At 39.8% G+C, this 16,536-nt stretch overlaps 1 long non-coding RNA gene and 1 pseudogene across 1 annotated transcript in view; both read left to right on the forward strand.

The window, feature by feature from the left end:
• The window catches only part of LOC129053083 (uncharacterized), a 365,830-nt gene that overhangs the window by 289,686 nt on the left and 59,608 nt on the right, over nucleotides 1-16,536 (forward strand). The window lies entirely within an intron of this gene.
• LOC100451452 (polycomb protein EED-like) lies at nucleotides 3,429-15,672 on the forward strand (annotated as a pseudogene).

A 16,536-nucleotide genomic window follows, 5' to 3' on the forward strand; every position in this document is an offset into this window, starting at 1 on the left:
GCTGTGTGAGTGCCCCACAGGAGCTACTTATTACCTCTGTCAGGGAGGAGTTCGCCACCTGTGTCTTAGTCAGCTCAGGTTGCTACAGTAAAGTGCCATAGACTGCGTGGCCAATAAACAACAGAAACTTATTTCTCACAGTTGCAGAGGCTGGAAGTCTGAGATCATGGTGCCAGCATGGTTGGATTTGTGTGAGGGCCCTCTTCTGGGTTACAGATTGCTAACTTCTTGCTGTGTCCTCACATGGTGAAAAAGAGGACAAGAGAGCTCTCTGGGGTTTCTCTTAAAAGGGCACTCATCCCATTCACAGGGGCTCCACTCTTATTACCTAATCACCTCCCAAAGGCTCCATCTCCAAATACCTTCACATAGAGGATCAGGATTTCAACAAAAGAATTTCGGGGAGACACAATTTATGTATTGGAAAATTTTTAAAAACTCCATATTTTCCTGATTCCTCAACATCCCCACAAACCAACTGTGAGCACCCCACCCAGATGACCATATACACCTGTGTGATAAGGCTGGGCCCTGCCACAAGTTCCCCTTCTTGCCCTCCCCCAACTGGGGCCTAGAGACATTCAGATGCACCAGTAAAATCCCCTCATGCCTTTTGCTTACTCTGACTCTCAATAAACGCACTTGACCACAGGTCCCTGCTTTCTCAGCTCCCCACCTCCTTGGTCGAGCCTGTTCCCTGGGAGCTCCTCCCATATGGCCCTGTGTGGTGCGCCATGCCTTCTGTCTCTAGGGCCTGTGAGTATAATAAATCCTTTCATTTCATGTCCTTTCCCAGTATAATTTCCATGGCTCTGTTTGGAGTGATCCTTAAAGACCCCACAAGGTTGACTTACTCCCCTTTACAACACAATCCATAACAAGCTGCTCTGCGCCAGAGACCCAGCTGTCAAATAGAGGCCTTGCCCTGGAATGAGGACAGTTTGTGGGCCTTCATTGGAACATCCAGCTTTGAGATAGGAGATAGGCCCCCATGCAATCCCTACTCTTAGGAGCTGCTCTCATTAGCAGGTGGGCAACCGTGTCCAACCCGTGGACTGCTGTGTACACATCCAAAGCAAGCTGACACTTGCTACATCTCATGGCTAGCAGATCCTGCTCCATACCAGCTGGGCTGATTTTGAAGCAGTGAAGGAGCACAAGCAACTAAGAGACGCTCACCATGTTGTCGACAGCTAATGGTAGACTCTGCTCTTTCACTGGCAAAGTTAGCCTCATGCCATGTGGGAATACAAGCTAAGACCCACTGGAAAACATTCAGGCTTGATGATGACAGTGCAACCCCCAGTCTCAGCTCTATAGCCTCACCTCCCTTTTGTTAAATATTGTGAGTAAAGGTGTTCTGACTGCCTACAGAGCTGCTGGGGCTGGTGCCTGCCTAGAGCCCCCAATAGTGGTAGTTTCTGGGAGTCAGGAATCTCATAGACTTGGCTTTGCTCCAATAAGCCCATTTATCAACCCATACCAATCCCCTACTGCTGATCTGGTTTGTAAGTCTGTTAATTAGCGTGAGCAGGCACTATGCTAGGCACAGGGGATAAAGTGGGAAACAAGCCAGAATACAATTCCTGCTTTGAGGGGGGCATGTTTAAGGCATGAGATGGACATTAAATGAATATTACACAATTTATCAGATTATATGATGAATTCCCCAAGGAGGTTATAGGGCAAGGCCTTATGGGTCTTTTGAATACCCGATTTTCTGTGCTACCTATAGGTGCTTGGTCTTGCCTGGCTCTAAGTCCCAAGGCTGTAGTTTTGACTACACTCATCAGTGTTGCTGTGGGCACTCCAGGAAGCTTCCTGGGCTGGTTTACTAATGCCCAGGGTACCAAGAAAGTGTACTACCAGCAGGTTATTTGACACAGGAGCTGACCCCAAAGACCAGTAACCTGAGGCCAGGAACCAGTACTAATTATCAAGCATGAAACTAGACACCATGACTTTACAAGAACCATCTAAGTCCTACTGCAGTAATGGTGGATGATAGTACCAAGTTCCCCTTATCCTAGAGCCCTCGGATTCATGAACTTTAGGAGGTCAAAAATCAGCACTCTCTCCTTTTCCTTCTACATGATATCCCTCTCAGTGTCATTTGCTGACTCCTCCTCTGCTTAGCCTCTTAATGTTGGGGAGCTCCAGAGTTCAATCTGTTTCCATCTTCTTTTTACTATATACACATTCTCCCTGGGTGATCTTATGAAGTCCATGACTATAGATAACAACATATGCTGATGACCTCCAAATTTATGTTTTTAGCCCAGATTCACATCTCCAACTGCCTAACTGGCATCTCCGTGTAGATATTTCTAAAGGCTTTTCAAACTTAGCAAGTCCAAAATTGAACGTTGATTTTTTGCCCTAAACACTGTTCCTTTTCCAGCTTTCCTTGGCTCAGTGATTGGCACCACCATTCACCAAGTCATTCAAGCCCCAAATGTGTGATTCATCCTAGGATTCTTCTTTTCCTCAGTCCCCACATCCATTTTATTAGAAGTCCCTTGAATCCATCTCTAAATATAGCCTAAGTCCAGCCTCCTTTCTCCATCTCTACCGTCATCACCCTAGTCCCAGTCACTATCATCGCTTTCCTTTACACTTACAGTGGAGGCCCTCCCTCTTCTGCTTTTGCTTTCTTCCAATCCAGTCTCCACAACTGCAGCCAGTCATCTACCTTCAGTGACTATCCATCATGTTATTCCTCTTCCTAAACTCATCCAGTTTTATCTAAAATGGGATTCAAAGTCTTTACCACAGTTTGGGAAACTCTTTACGATCTGCTTTTAACCCTCCCTTCCACTTCATCTGGTGCCAATACTTCTCTTCATTCACCATAATCTTGGCCTTTTTCTGTTCCTTGAACATACCAAGCTCTTTTTGGCTTCGAGGCCTTTGCGCACACTGTTTCCTCTGTCTGGAATGCTCTTGGCCCCACACTTCATGTGCCATCCTGTCCTGCCTTAGAGAGGCCTGAAGTAGGTATGCCCCTATTATTCTCTATCTCAGCCTCTTACTTGTTTTCTTCATAGACCATTAGAACTTGCAATTATCTGTTGGTTCCTTTTTTATCTGTTTACTTGATTTTGAGGTAGGGGGATTCTGTCCACCCCACTAGAATGTAAACTCCCTGGGGGCCACCACCACTGCCAGTTGTACTTGGAAGTTAAAATATAGGTTAACTAGGAAAAATAAGTCATTTCCATCAGAATTATTACATTTATCAAATAACTACCAGGGTTTCTTTAAACAAAAAGCTCTTCTTCAGCATCTAAAGTTCTCTGATTTACAAATGCCTGATTCATTCCTAACTTTCCTGGCATTCTCCTATCTCAAAACAAATAACTTATATGTATTTCCACTTTATTTTATTTGGTGTGAAAATGAGAAACAAATTTTGTGAGTGTATCAAGATGGGAAGGATCACCCTTTTTTATCCTTTTAATGACCTTCAAAGAAGGCAGTGTGGTATAACAGAAAGAACACTCTCTGGCTTGCAGACGAATGGAAGAAATGGCCATCAATCTCAGCTCTGCACCAATGATCTGTGTGACGTTGCTGAAGGTACTTGACTTCTCTGAGCCCCATTTTATACATGAGAGTATTAATACCTTAAGACAGTTATTTTAAAGATGAAGTAAGATTAAGGTCTTATAAAGGTAACTGGCATGTGGTAGGTGCTCAGTGAAAGTTGATTCTTTTCCCTTTAGGGTTAGTCCCTGAGAAAAGCATTGCTTCTTCATTACTCTATTTTTATTATGTTTTTAGTTTTGTTTTTGTTTGTTTTTTTATTTTAACAGTTTTTGGGGAACAGGTGGTTTTTGGTTACATGGATTAGTTCTTTAGTGGTGATTTCTGAGATTTTGGTGCACCCGTCACCCAAGCAGTGTACACTGCACCAAACGTGTAGCCTTTTATTTCTCACCTACTTCCTCCCTTCTCCTTGAGTCCCCAAAGTCCATTATATCATTCTTATGCCTTTTTGTCCTCATAGCTTAGCTCCTACTTATAAGTGAGAACATACAATATATGGTTTTCCATTCTTGAGTTACTTCATTTAGCATAATGGTCTCCAACTCCATCCAAGCTTCTGCAAATACCATTATTTCTTTCACTTTTATGGTTGCATTACTCTATGTTTAAATGGTATGTCCTAGGCTACCTACTTGATTTTTGCTTTGGGGTAATTTATGGCTCTTTCCAAAAATCAAATTCACCCCACAAAGATATAGGTTTGTCACCATTGAAGAGATTCTTAAGAATATAGTGCACACTCTGAAGGTAGTCCCCAAAAAGTGGTCTCAAAAATACTTTCAACAGTGTCAGTATCACTGTGATAACTGGCCAGACCCCCTATGAGCTGTATAGGTTCACTTACATTTATTGAAATTAAAACAGCAGCATCCAGGCTTGTTACTTTCCAGGCATATCTTTTGATATGAGACCATCATTTCAAAGTGAATCTAACCCATCTCATGCACTTAAAGATCCTCTTTTCGGTATGACTGCCTTTGTGGGAAGTATTTCAGGAGCAAAGACCCTGCACTGGCTAGCTCTTGGCAGACCCTATGGCCTGTTATTAGGACTAGTTCCTACACTGAGACCATCTTGAACTCAGGAGTGGCCTTGAGGCTAAAAGGCAAAAGCAGAGTTTAGAGAAGTTAGTGAATGAATTCATGCTGGCAAATGTTTCTCTTGGGCCAGAACTCCCATTGATTCCTTTCACATTCCCTGTCCCGGTTTCTCAGAGGCCTCCAGTTACATATGACAAATGGCTGATCATCCAAGCGAAGTGACCTGCCATTCAATAAACTATATCTCAACCAGTGTAGAAGGCAGCTCATTTTTCTCCTTAGGGATCTATTCTCCCTTCATCTGTATGAATATCCTAAATGGGGTTCATTGAGGCCATAACCTATGCTGAGGGAAGAAAAGCTCCTCTAATCTGCCTGCAGAATCTTTCTTTCCTGTAGAAAGATCTTGGAAAGGCTCTAAAAGTTTTATTACTTCAGGTTAGGCTTGGCCAAATTACTCAGAAGTGCTGAATCCTCCTAGGGGTGTCAGCCTGAGGGAAGGAGACCTATTCAGATTGGGGACTGCATTGAGGCTGCCAACAAAGACCAATTAGTCTTGATTGTGCTGGTTGCCTTTGGAGGGTGAATGCCCTCAGACCACCAACTCATGCCACCAAAGTGCTCATCCCACCCAGGAGTCAGCTATTTTCTCTCAGTTCCCACTCGGGCTTCACATGACCTCTGGATCAAACACCTCTCTCTTGCCCTTGCTTTGGTTCCTGCTAGGTTGTGGATAGTGTGCTTGCCCCCAACTGCATTCTTTTCCCAGTCTGTGTGAAAGCTGATCAGGTTTGCATGATTGTTGTGAGAGACTAAGCAATGTAACTCTCCTTGTGAAAATCCATGTGACTTTATTTTGACATATTTTACTTCTTGGTGGCCCAGACTGTAAGCTTTATTTGGAGGAATTCAGATCTAATCTTTAGATTATAGCCATTTACAAGGCTCTACATTTCTGTAACTGGAAATGTATTTAAGCAATGTGATGATGACTTTCTCCCAAAGACCATTTATTGAGCACCTACAAAGTACAATTCAATGCAAGGGGTTGGCCGTTTAAGACAAAACCTCTTCCTCTCCAAGAGCTCGCTGACAATAGGGAGTTAAAGCCAAGTACACAAATGATCATGTAACAACAGCTTAATTTCATTAAGCATTTATTATGTGCCAGCACTATGTCAAGTGTTACACATATTTTATTTAACCCTCACAAGTCCACAGTCTTTTATCTACAATTCTAAAGTACAAAGTTTTTAACAACCCAAAGTTGATTCATATGATTTTTTCCAGAACCAATTTGGCAGTAAAAGCTGACCTGAACTGACATGAGATTCTTTTTCATTTTAACCTACTTTGTGTAATTATTCAGTTGTTTCACTGTAGAAGTACCAAGGTGTTTGCTTTCAAGGCAGTATCCCTTCTGAGGAGTGTTTTGTAGCATACAAAATGTGCACTATACCATTTAAAATCCCCAAATCTTTGAATTCTAAAACTCTCATGTCCTCATGATTTGAGAATGAGGAAATAAAACTATTATTGTGTTCATTTTATAAATAATGAGACTGAGGCTCAGAGAAGTGATGCAACTTTCTCATAATCACACCACGAGAGATTAGAAGCACCAAGATTGAAACCCAATTTTGTCTGACTCCAGAGCCCATACTATAAACCACTGTGCAATACCAACCTCTCATCAGAAAACAGTGTAGCAACTATCATAGAAGAGGCTCAGGCTGAGGCTCCAGGGGATCTGATGAAGAAAAGCGGACCTCTCATTGGGGGGTTAGTTAAAGCTCCAAGAAGGAAATGTGCATGTGGAACTGTAGCTTGAAGGAAAGAGAGGACTATGAAAAGGGGAAAGTAATCTACCCAAGGCACATTTGGGTAAATAGCAGGTAGCCTTGGCTAGAGAGGGGAGAAGCTGGAAATCAGACTGAGAAGGTAGGTAGGGGCAGAGTAGGAAAAGCCAGGGTGACTAGAGTAAGGAGTTTGCAATGAGAACCAGTTATGTTCCCATGGGATCCCAAAGCATATATTGGACATGTTGCCTCCATCCTGCCTTGGAGGAGGAAAGTGCAGAATGAATATCCCCATACTTTTTGGCTGGCATTATTTTATTTATTTTTATTAAGCAAATTAACAGGATACATTGAAAAGGCAGCCAAGAAATTGAGGAATCAAGAAAAGCAACAGTCGTAAACATCTAGAATAGAAGTATCAGTGCTGGGCTTTGTTGCTTCTTTGCAAGCAGAGAGTTAAAATTTAACCAAGGCACTCATGCCTCACTGCAGCTGGCAGGGATTCAGTGGGAACCTGCCGACACCCACATGATAACTCACAATCCCCCTCCTGCGCTTAAACAACTCTTTCCTCCTCCTCTTATTTGGAATCCCAGAAAAGGTCATAGGGGAATACATCCATTATCAGGAATTTAAACCTAAAATCTAAGTATGTTCTCTTTTGTCATGAATAATCAAAGTTCTAAATTGATATTTTAGAAATCAGGTGCAGTTCATGAGTAGTGAATTGAGTGTGTCTAATTACATTTTATAGTCATTTAACAGCTGTTAATAATGTAATTTTGTGTTATGCCCAATTTGCACTGAATTACTTTAATAGCACACATTGTATTTATTTTCCTTTTGGTGAAACAGTAATCAAACACTAGGGAATCAAGTTGGACATGGAAATAAACGATTTATTATTTTTACAAGTTTGAAGAACAGGAATTTTTAAAAAGAAAAGAGTAAATCCTATTATAAAACTAAGAGTAGTTGAACACACCCAAATGCATTTGTTTTCTCAGGCATTCCTTTTCGTAAAAATAATAATACTAATAATTTAATGAGCACAATACATTTGTTTCCTATCCAAGTCTGTATTGTTTGATGTGCACCGTGTTTGCAAATATACATTTGACTGACAAGCTAATGAGATTTCCCCTCCCACCCCCAAATATCCTTCTGAAATGAAAAGACCAGATTTCTAAGTTTTTGGTGTATGAGTGAAAGAGACACAGCATTCATTTAAATAGACTCCGCAAAGGAAACTTTCCAAGGTGAGGCTAGAGCAGAAAAGCAGTGTAAAGACAGGAGGGAATACAGCTTTAATAGAAGAAAAAGGCAAACAAGGTAAGCAGGTATTTCTCCCACAAATTAGAAGAAACTTCTACGTGAGATCTTAATTAGGGTAAAAAGAAGGGTCAATCCTGGACCCCCCTGCCCCCAAAATGGTGGGATAATTGGAATGGTACATTATGAAAGGCCTACTCTACATTTCCCATTCACTTTAAGCACTTGAAGACCCAAGCATCTAATACTGTGCCCATATGGAAGTGTTTTCTGCAGCCCACATGGATCAATGCCCTTTGTATTTGAAGCAAGCTACAAGAGTAGAACAGAAAGGAATTCTCTCTAGCTGTGGGATACTGGCTGCCATCACTCCATCCAGGACTTGACTTAGCATTTTCTGCCTTTGCCTACTTGCTTCCTAGGGCCTATGTGGGAAGAACTACAAATGGATGGCCTTCCCTCCAGGAGAGCCAGAGTTATTTTGCAATCTGTCAATAGTAGGAGGCTAATTTCATCACTATTTCTCAGGCCCTAGTGATTGGGGCGATGTTGTGCCAAGTGGGGGAGAGTGGTGGGAGAGTTCCACCCCAGGTGCAGGCAATAAGGAGGAGAGGGCGGCACTGCCTGTGGTGAATTTAAAAACAATAATAAAACTGACTCAAAGTCTGTCTGCTTTTCATGCTCATCATGTGCTAGCCATCCTAAACAATGTCAGTGATAAAATCCTTCTTCCTGCGGGGTTGCCTGCTGCCACTGCTGCTGTTCTCACGTGGGTATTCCATTGGGTTGTGGGTGGGAGTGGGGCTCTGAGCCCTCGTACTATGGGAGAGTTAATGGCCCCCAAGCCCTCCAGGCTGTACCCCTTTCTTGTAATGGTGGGCATTATTATGTTATTCTGCAACTGGCATCAAAGTCACTCTCCTCTATGCCTCCTGCTGGTCCTGATTAGCAGCTGCCACTTCTGTACCCATGTTCTTTAGCCTTTGCAGGGCTCTTCTCATCACTGCTGTTGCTCTTGCCAGTGTGTGGGTGGGTTCTCTTCCTGCCAATGTTTGCAGCTCTTTATTAGCTTCGTAAAGGGTGTTGTGGCTCTTTTAGTTGACAGAGCCTTCTGTTGAAAAATTTGGGACAAGTTGCCAAGGGCTGGCTTGAGGGCATTTAAGTGACACCACCCGATGTCTTACTTCTGCCAACAATCAGCCACTGTCCCCAGCCAAAGCACATGGCCTTTGGATCTTTCGTGCTTCAGGGTGAATTCTTTCCTTACCCAGAGCACTAGTCTCAGAAGTTGGTGGATAAAGGGATAGACTTGAGGCTTAATCCTGGGGTCCTGGAGACTAACTCCAAAGGTACAGTTCTCTTCACCTGACCAATCTTTCAGGGCTGTTAGGACAGAGTTCAAGATTTGACCGTGTGTGTTGAGGGGTGGGGATCGGGGGGGCAGTACCTATGCTTGAGTCAAGGAGCATCTAAACCTATGAAACTGCCTCTATAGTCCATAAAAATACAGAGGTTGAGTTATCTCAAAAAGACCTGGCATGGGATTCCTTAGTACACCTTCACTACAATAGATGGTCTCCTTTTTCTTAATCTGTTTTTGGAAAACAGATCCCTTTGAGAATCTAATGTAAACTATGCATGCTTACCTCAGAAAAATGCACACCTCTACATATGTCCAGAATTTTCTATACCACTTAATTGATTTCAGTGATTCAGGTTGTCCATAAATTTCAGGTTATGAAGTGCTCTAGTAAGTCTTCCTATTCTTACTGCCTCACTCTGTCCAGAAAAATATCCGGGGCCCTCTTCTCCATTAAAAACAGTAGGCACAAAGCCTAGTGTCCACAATAATTTTAGAAACTCATGAAAATGTCTTAATTTATTTTAAAATCAGAAGAAAAACTTTGGACTATTACATCAAAGAAAATGTTTTAGTATATAATAAAACATACTCATCTTTATAACAGTGCAGTAGTAAAACATAAGTTTTATATTTTTATATATCTGGATGCTCCGGTGGTGGGTGCATTTTATATTTTTATGGAGGAAGAGACCCATAAAGTAATAAGCATTTAGGATCAATGAAAGTCATAATGCAGCCCAGAAAAGACCTATTGCAGTATTGTGGAGAAAAAGGATAGACAAAATTGCTATGCATGCACACCTCTCCATGCAAGGAGACAAGGGACCTGCACTACCTTCTCATGAGGGTGGTAGAAGAGCACAGGATTTAAAATTGGGGGACGTGAATTCCAATCATGGCTCAGCCACTGACTGCTTGTGGGACCTTGAGAAAATTATCTCTCTTCTGATTTTCTTCATCTGCTAACTGGATTCAAATCTAAAAACTCTACCTGGACCCCACTCAGTTGTCTAATACTCTGGGATATAATAAGAAAACGTATGTTGAAAAGTGCTTCATAAACCTTAAAGTACACGAGATTGTAATTATTAGCATGACAATCCCAGACTGGAAGCATTAGTGATGGAAACCACTCTGAAGTGAGTGGCATGTCTACTCTTGCTGTTGATGAAGGTCGCAGATCCCCAGGATAATGAAGAAAAGGATGTCTCTGGAAGGAATGGCTAGAGATACAAACCCACAATCCAATTCAGGTAATTGAGTATAAATGTGATTGTAAAGTAGCAAAGCTAACTTTCAGACAGAGGTAACACTTTTTGAATCTTATCTAAATAAATGCTGTTCTTCTAAGTATTCATCCTGAATGGTTATACACTATTCCTATCCATGCTAGCTATCAAATAACTTTAATAACTCTTTTGGGAATTGTCTTCAGGTCTAGATTATAGACTCCATGCAAAAATTATTGTCATATATAAAACTGGATTTAAAATTGGAAGATCTAGTTTCATGCTTCAGCTCCGTTGCTAATCAGACTGGATCAAAACAAAAACAAAAACAAAAACCGGACACATGAGCTGGAAGCTGCCCACTGACAAGGCCATTTCTTTTCAGCTCATATAGGCCCTGATCCACCTCTTTGATTTCTGTGTAGTCTTAAAGACCTATCAATTTACTTTGTGGCCTAGAGAGTGAGCAGGGCTGGTAGCAGCAGCAGCGGCGGCAGCAGCAGCAGCTACCATCAAGGGCTTAAAATCATGGGAAAGAGCAGGAGTTGCTCTACTTATATCAGAAAAAAATAGCTTTTAAGGCAAAAACTATAAGAAGGGACAAAGAAGGTCACTATGTAATGATAAAGGGGTCAATTCAGCAAGAGAATATAACAATTTTTAAATACATATGCACAAAACACTGGAGCACCCAGATATATAAAACAAATATTATTAGAGCTAAACAGAGACATAGACACCAATACAATAATAGCTGAAGGTTTCAACACCCCACTTTCAGCCTTTCAGCACTGGACAGATCTTCCAGATAGAAAATTAACAAAGACACATCAGACTCAATCTGCACTACAGACCAAATGGATTTAATAGATATTTACAGGACATTTCATCCAAGGGAGGCAGAATACATATTCCTTTCCTCAGCACATGGATCATTCTCAAGGATACACCATGTTAGGTCACAAAACAAGTTATAAAATGTTGAAAAAATAGAAATAGGCCAGGTGCAGTCACACACACCTGCAATCCCAGCACTTTGGAAGGCCCAGGCGCTCAGATCACTTGAGCTCAGAAGTTTGAGACAAGCCTGGACAACATAGCAAAACCTCATATCTACAAAGAAATACAAAAAAATAGCCAGGTGTGATAGTGCACACCTGTAGTCTGCACTATCTGGGAGGCTGAGGTGGGCAGATCACCTGAGCCTGGAAAGTTGAAGCTGCAGTAAGTCATGATTACACTGTTGCACTGCAGCCTGGGTGACACAGTGAGACCCTGTCTTAAAAGAAAAATTGAAATAATATCAAGCATCTTCTCTGACCACAATGGAATAAAACTAGAAATTAATAATGAGAGGAATTTTCAAAACTACACAGGCACATGGAAATTAAACAATATGCTCGTGAATGACCCGTGGGTCAATGAAGAAGTTAATAAGGAAATTGAAAAAAATTTTTGAAGCAAATGATAATGCAAACACAATATACCAAAACCTATGGCATAGAGCAAAAGCAGTACTAAGAGGGAGGTTTATAGCTAGAAATGCCTATATCAACAAAGAGAAAAAATTTCAAACAAACAATCTAATAATGCAACTTAAAGAACTAGAAAAGCAAGAGCAAATCAAACCCAAAATTAGTTGAAGAAAATAAAAAATAAAGATCAGAGCAGAAATAAATAAAATTGAAATTTTTAAGAAAGTACAAAATATCAATGAAACAAGAGTTGATTTTTTGAAATGTTAAACAAAATTGACAAACATTTAGCCAGACTAAGAAAAAAAAAAGAGAGAAGATCCAAGTAAATAGAATCAGAAATGAAAAAGGAGACATTACAACTGATACTGCAGAAATTCAAAGGATCATTAGTGGCTACTATGAGCTACTGTATGCCAATAAATTGGAAAATCTAGAAGAAATGGACACATTTCTAGACACATACAACCTATCAAGATTGAACCATGAAGAAATACAAAACCTGAACAGACCAATAACAAGTAATGCGATTGAAGCTATAATAAAAAGTCTCCCAGTAAAAAAAAAAAAAAAGCCTGGAAACTGATGGCTTCACTGCCGAATTTTACCAAACATTTAAAGAAGAATTAATACCACTCCTATTCAAACTATTCTGAAAAATAGAGGAGGAGGAGGGAATTCTTCCAAACTCATTCTATAAGGCCAGTATTACTCTCATACCAAAACCAGGCAAAGACACATCAAATAAAGAAGATTACAGCCCAATATCTCTGAAGAATATTGATGCAAAACTCCTCAACAAAATACTAGCAAGCCGAATTCAACAATACATTAGAAATATCACGTACGATGACCAAGTGGGGTTTGACCCTGAGATGCAAAGATGGTTCAACATATGCAAATCAATTAATGTGATACATCGCATCAACAAAATGATGGGTAAAAACAAAATGATCATTTCAATTGATGCTGAAAAAGCATTTAATAAAATTCAATATCCCTTCATGATAAAAACCCTCAAAAAACTGAGGATAGAGAGAACTTAACATAATAAAAACTGTATATGGCAAGCTCACAGATAGTACCATACTGCTTGGGGAAAAATGGGAAGCCTTTCCTCTAAGATCTGGAACATGCCAAGGATGCCTACTGTAACCATTGTTATTCAACATAATACTGGAAGTCTTAGCTACAGCAATCAGACAAAAAAAAAAAAAAAAGATATAAAGGGCATCCAAATTGGCAAGGAAGAAGTGAAATTATCCTTGTTTGCTGATGATGGGATCACATATTTGGAAAAACCTAAAGACTCCACAAGAAGCCTACTAGAACTGATAAATAAATTCACTAAAGTTGTAGGATACACAATCAACATACAAAAATCAGTAGCATTTCTATATGCCAACAGGGAACAATGTGAAAAAGAAACAAAAAAGCAATTGCATTTACAATAGCCACACATAGAATTGAAAACCTAGAAATTAATTTAACCAAAGAAGTAAAAGATGTCTATAATGAAAACTATAAAACACTGATGAAAGACATTGAAGAAGACACCAAAAAATGGAAAAATATTCCATGTTCATGGATTGGAAGAATCAATATTGTTAAAATATTCATAGTACCCAGAGCAATCTACAGATTCAATGCAATCCCAATGACATTCTTCACAGAAATAAAAAAGAAAATCCTATAATTTTTATGGAACCACGAAAGACTCAGAATAGCCAAAGCTATCCTAAGCAAAAAGAACAAAGCTGGAGGAATCACATTACCTTACTTCAAATTACACTACAGAGCTACATTAACTATAACAACATGGTACTGGCATAAAAACAGACACATAGACCAATGGAGCAGAATAGAGAAACTAGAAACAAATCCACACACCTACAGTGAACTCATTTTTGACAAAAGTGTCAAGAACATACACTGGGGAAAAGACAGTCTTTTCAATAAATGGTGATGGGAAAACTGGATATCCATATGCAGAAGAATGAAACTGGACCCTTTCTCTTGCCATATACAAAAATAAAATAAACATGGATTAATAAAATAAACATGAATTAAAGACGTCAGTCTGAGACCTCAAACTATGAAACTAGTACAAGAAAACATTGGGGACAATGTCCTTTTCCCAGGACATTGGTCTGGGCAAAGATTTCTTGAGCAATACCTCACAAGCATAGGCAATCAAAGCAAACATGGACAAATGGGATCACATCAAGTTAAAAAGCTTCTGCAAAGCAGAAGGATGCAATCAGCAAAGTGAAGAGACAACCCAAAAAATGGGAGAAAATATTTGCAAACTACCCATCTGACAAGGCATTAGTAACCAGAATATATAAGGAGCTCAAACAAGTCTATAGGAAAAAGTCTAATAATGTGATCAAAAAATGGGCAAAAGATTTGAATAGACATTTCTCAAAAGAAGATGTACAAATGGCAAACAGGCATATGAAAATGTGTTCAACATCACGATTATCAGAGAAATGCAAATCAAAACTACAGTGAGATATCATCTAATCCCAGTTAAAATGGATTATATCCAAAAGACAAGCAATAGCAAATGCAGGCGAGGGTGTGGAGAAAAGGGAACTCTTTTATACTGTTGGTGGCAATGTAAATTAGTGCAACCACTATGGAGAACAGTGTGGAGGTCCCTCAAACAACTAAAAAGAGAGGGAAATGTCAACTGTGCTGATGGGATTAGACATGCCTGCAGTGAAGAAGCAGAAGCTGAGCAGTGACGAGACCAGCAACCCTCACCTCTCTGGAGAGGACAATGATGACGCTGTCAGTAGAAAATGGTACAATCACTGAACACCCTGATACACCTACAAACATGCCAAATGCACCTGGAAGGCAAAGTTGGGGAAAGGGAAAATGGAAGTCGAAGAAATGCAAATATGCTTTCAAATGTGTAAATAGTCTCAAGGAAGATCATAACCAACCACTGTTTGGAGTTCAATTTAATTGGCACAGTAAAGAAGAAGATCCATTACTGTTTGCAACTGTAGGAAGCAACAGAGTTACCTTGTATGAATGTCATTGACAAGGAGAAATTCGGTTGTTGCAATCTTATGTGGATGCTGATGCTGACAAAAACTTTTACACTTGCACATTGACCTATGATAGCAATAGAAGCATAATTGGGATGATTAGTCCCATAACATCGCAGTGTAAAAAGCACTATGTTGGCCACGGAAATGCTATCAATGAGCTGAAATTCCACCCTAGAGATCCAAATCTACTCCTGTCAGTAAGTAAAGATCATGCTTTATGATTATGGAATTTCCAAATGGACACACTGGTGGCAATATTTGGAAGCATAGAAGGGCACAGAGTTGAAGTTCTAAGCACTGGTTGTGATCTTTTGGGTGAAAAAATAATGTCCTGTGATATGGATCACTCAAACTTTGGTGGATCAATTCAAAGAGAATGATGAATTCAATTAGGAAATCTTATGATTATAACCCAAATAAAACTTACAGGCCATTTAATTCTCAGAAAATCCATTTTCTGATTTTTCTATCAGAGACGTACACAGGAATTATGTTGATCATGTGTGATGGTTAGGTGATTTGATACTTTCTAAGTCTTGTGAAAATGCAGTTGTGTTGGAAACCTGGCAAAATGGAAGGTGATAATACAATTCAACCTGGCGAGTCGAATGTGACTATTCTTAGGTGATTTGATTGTAGCCACTGTGATATTTGGTACATGAGATTTTCTATGAATTTCTGGCAAAAGATGCTTGCATTGGGCAATCAAGTTGGAAAACTTTATGTTTGAAATTCAGAAGTTTAAGATCCTCATAAAGCCAAATGTACAACACTAACTCATCATAAATGTGATGCTGCTATTGAACAAACCAGTTTTAGCAGGGATAGCAGCATTCTTACAGTTGTTTGTGATGATGCCAGTATTTGGCGCTGGGTTTGACTTTGATAAAATACTTTCACCTAATTAAAATTAGAGTGTATTTTCTGTATAAAATAGAATTCATGTAGTTTGCTAGTAAGGGCACATAGAGCATTTAGAGTTGTCTTTCGGCATTCAATCAGGTTGAGCTGAACGTAGTGATGTTTACACCGTTTACATTCTTTGTACTGTCTTCCTGCTCAGATTCTACTGCTTTCTAATAAAAATTTGTTTTTGTAAAGCTGTGTGTTGCTTTTGTTATTTTCATTGTGATGAAAAAAAGTTGAAAGTGTCACTGTAAAGCAACCACACAAACAAGCCAACATCATAACCAGCTAACAACAAAATGACAAAATCAAATCCACACATATCAATACTAACCTTGAATGTAAATGAAATAAATGCCTCACTTAGAAGGAACAGACTGGCAAGCTGGATTAAAAACAAACAAACAAACAAACAAACAAGACCCAATGCTATGCTATCTTTGAAAGACCCATTTCACATGTAATGACACCCAGGGGCTCAAAATGAAGGGATGGAGGGAAATCTACCTAGCAAATGGAAAACAGAAAAAGTCAGGGATTGCAATCTTAATTTCAGACAAAACAGACTTCAAACCAACAAAGATCAAAGAAGGGCATTACATAATGGTAAAGGGTTCAATTCAACACAAAGACGTAACTATCTAAAAAATATATTATATATGCACCCAACACATGAGAACCCAGATTTATAAAGCAAGTTCTTAGAGATGTACAAAGAAACATAGACTCCCACTCAGTAATAATGGGAGACCTCAACACTCCAGTGACAGTATTAGATCAATGAGGCAAAGAAATTAACAAAGATATTCAGGACCTGAAATCAACCTTGGACCAAGTG

This window comes from Pongo abelii, chromosome X, assembly GCF_028885655.2.
Source record: "Pongo abelii isolate AG06213 chromosome X, NHGRI_mPonAbe1-v2.0_pri, whole genome shotgun sequence".
Classification (NCBI taxonomy): Eukaryota; Metazoa; Chordata; class Mammalia; order Primates; family Hominidae; genus Pongo; species Pongo abelii.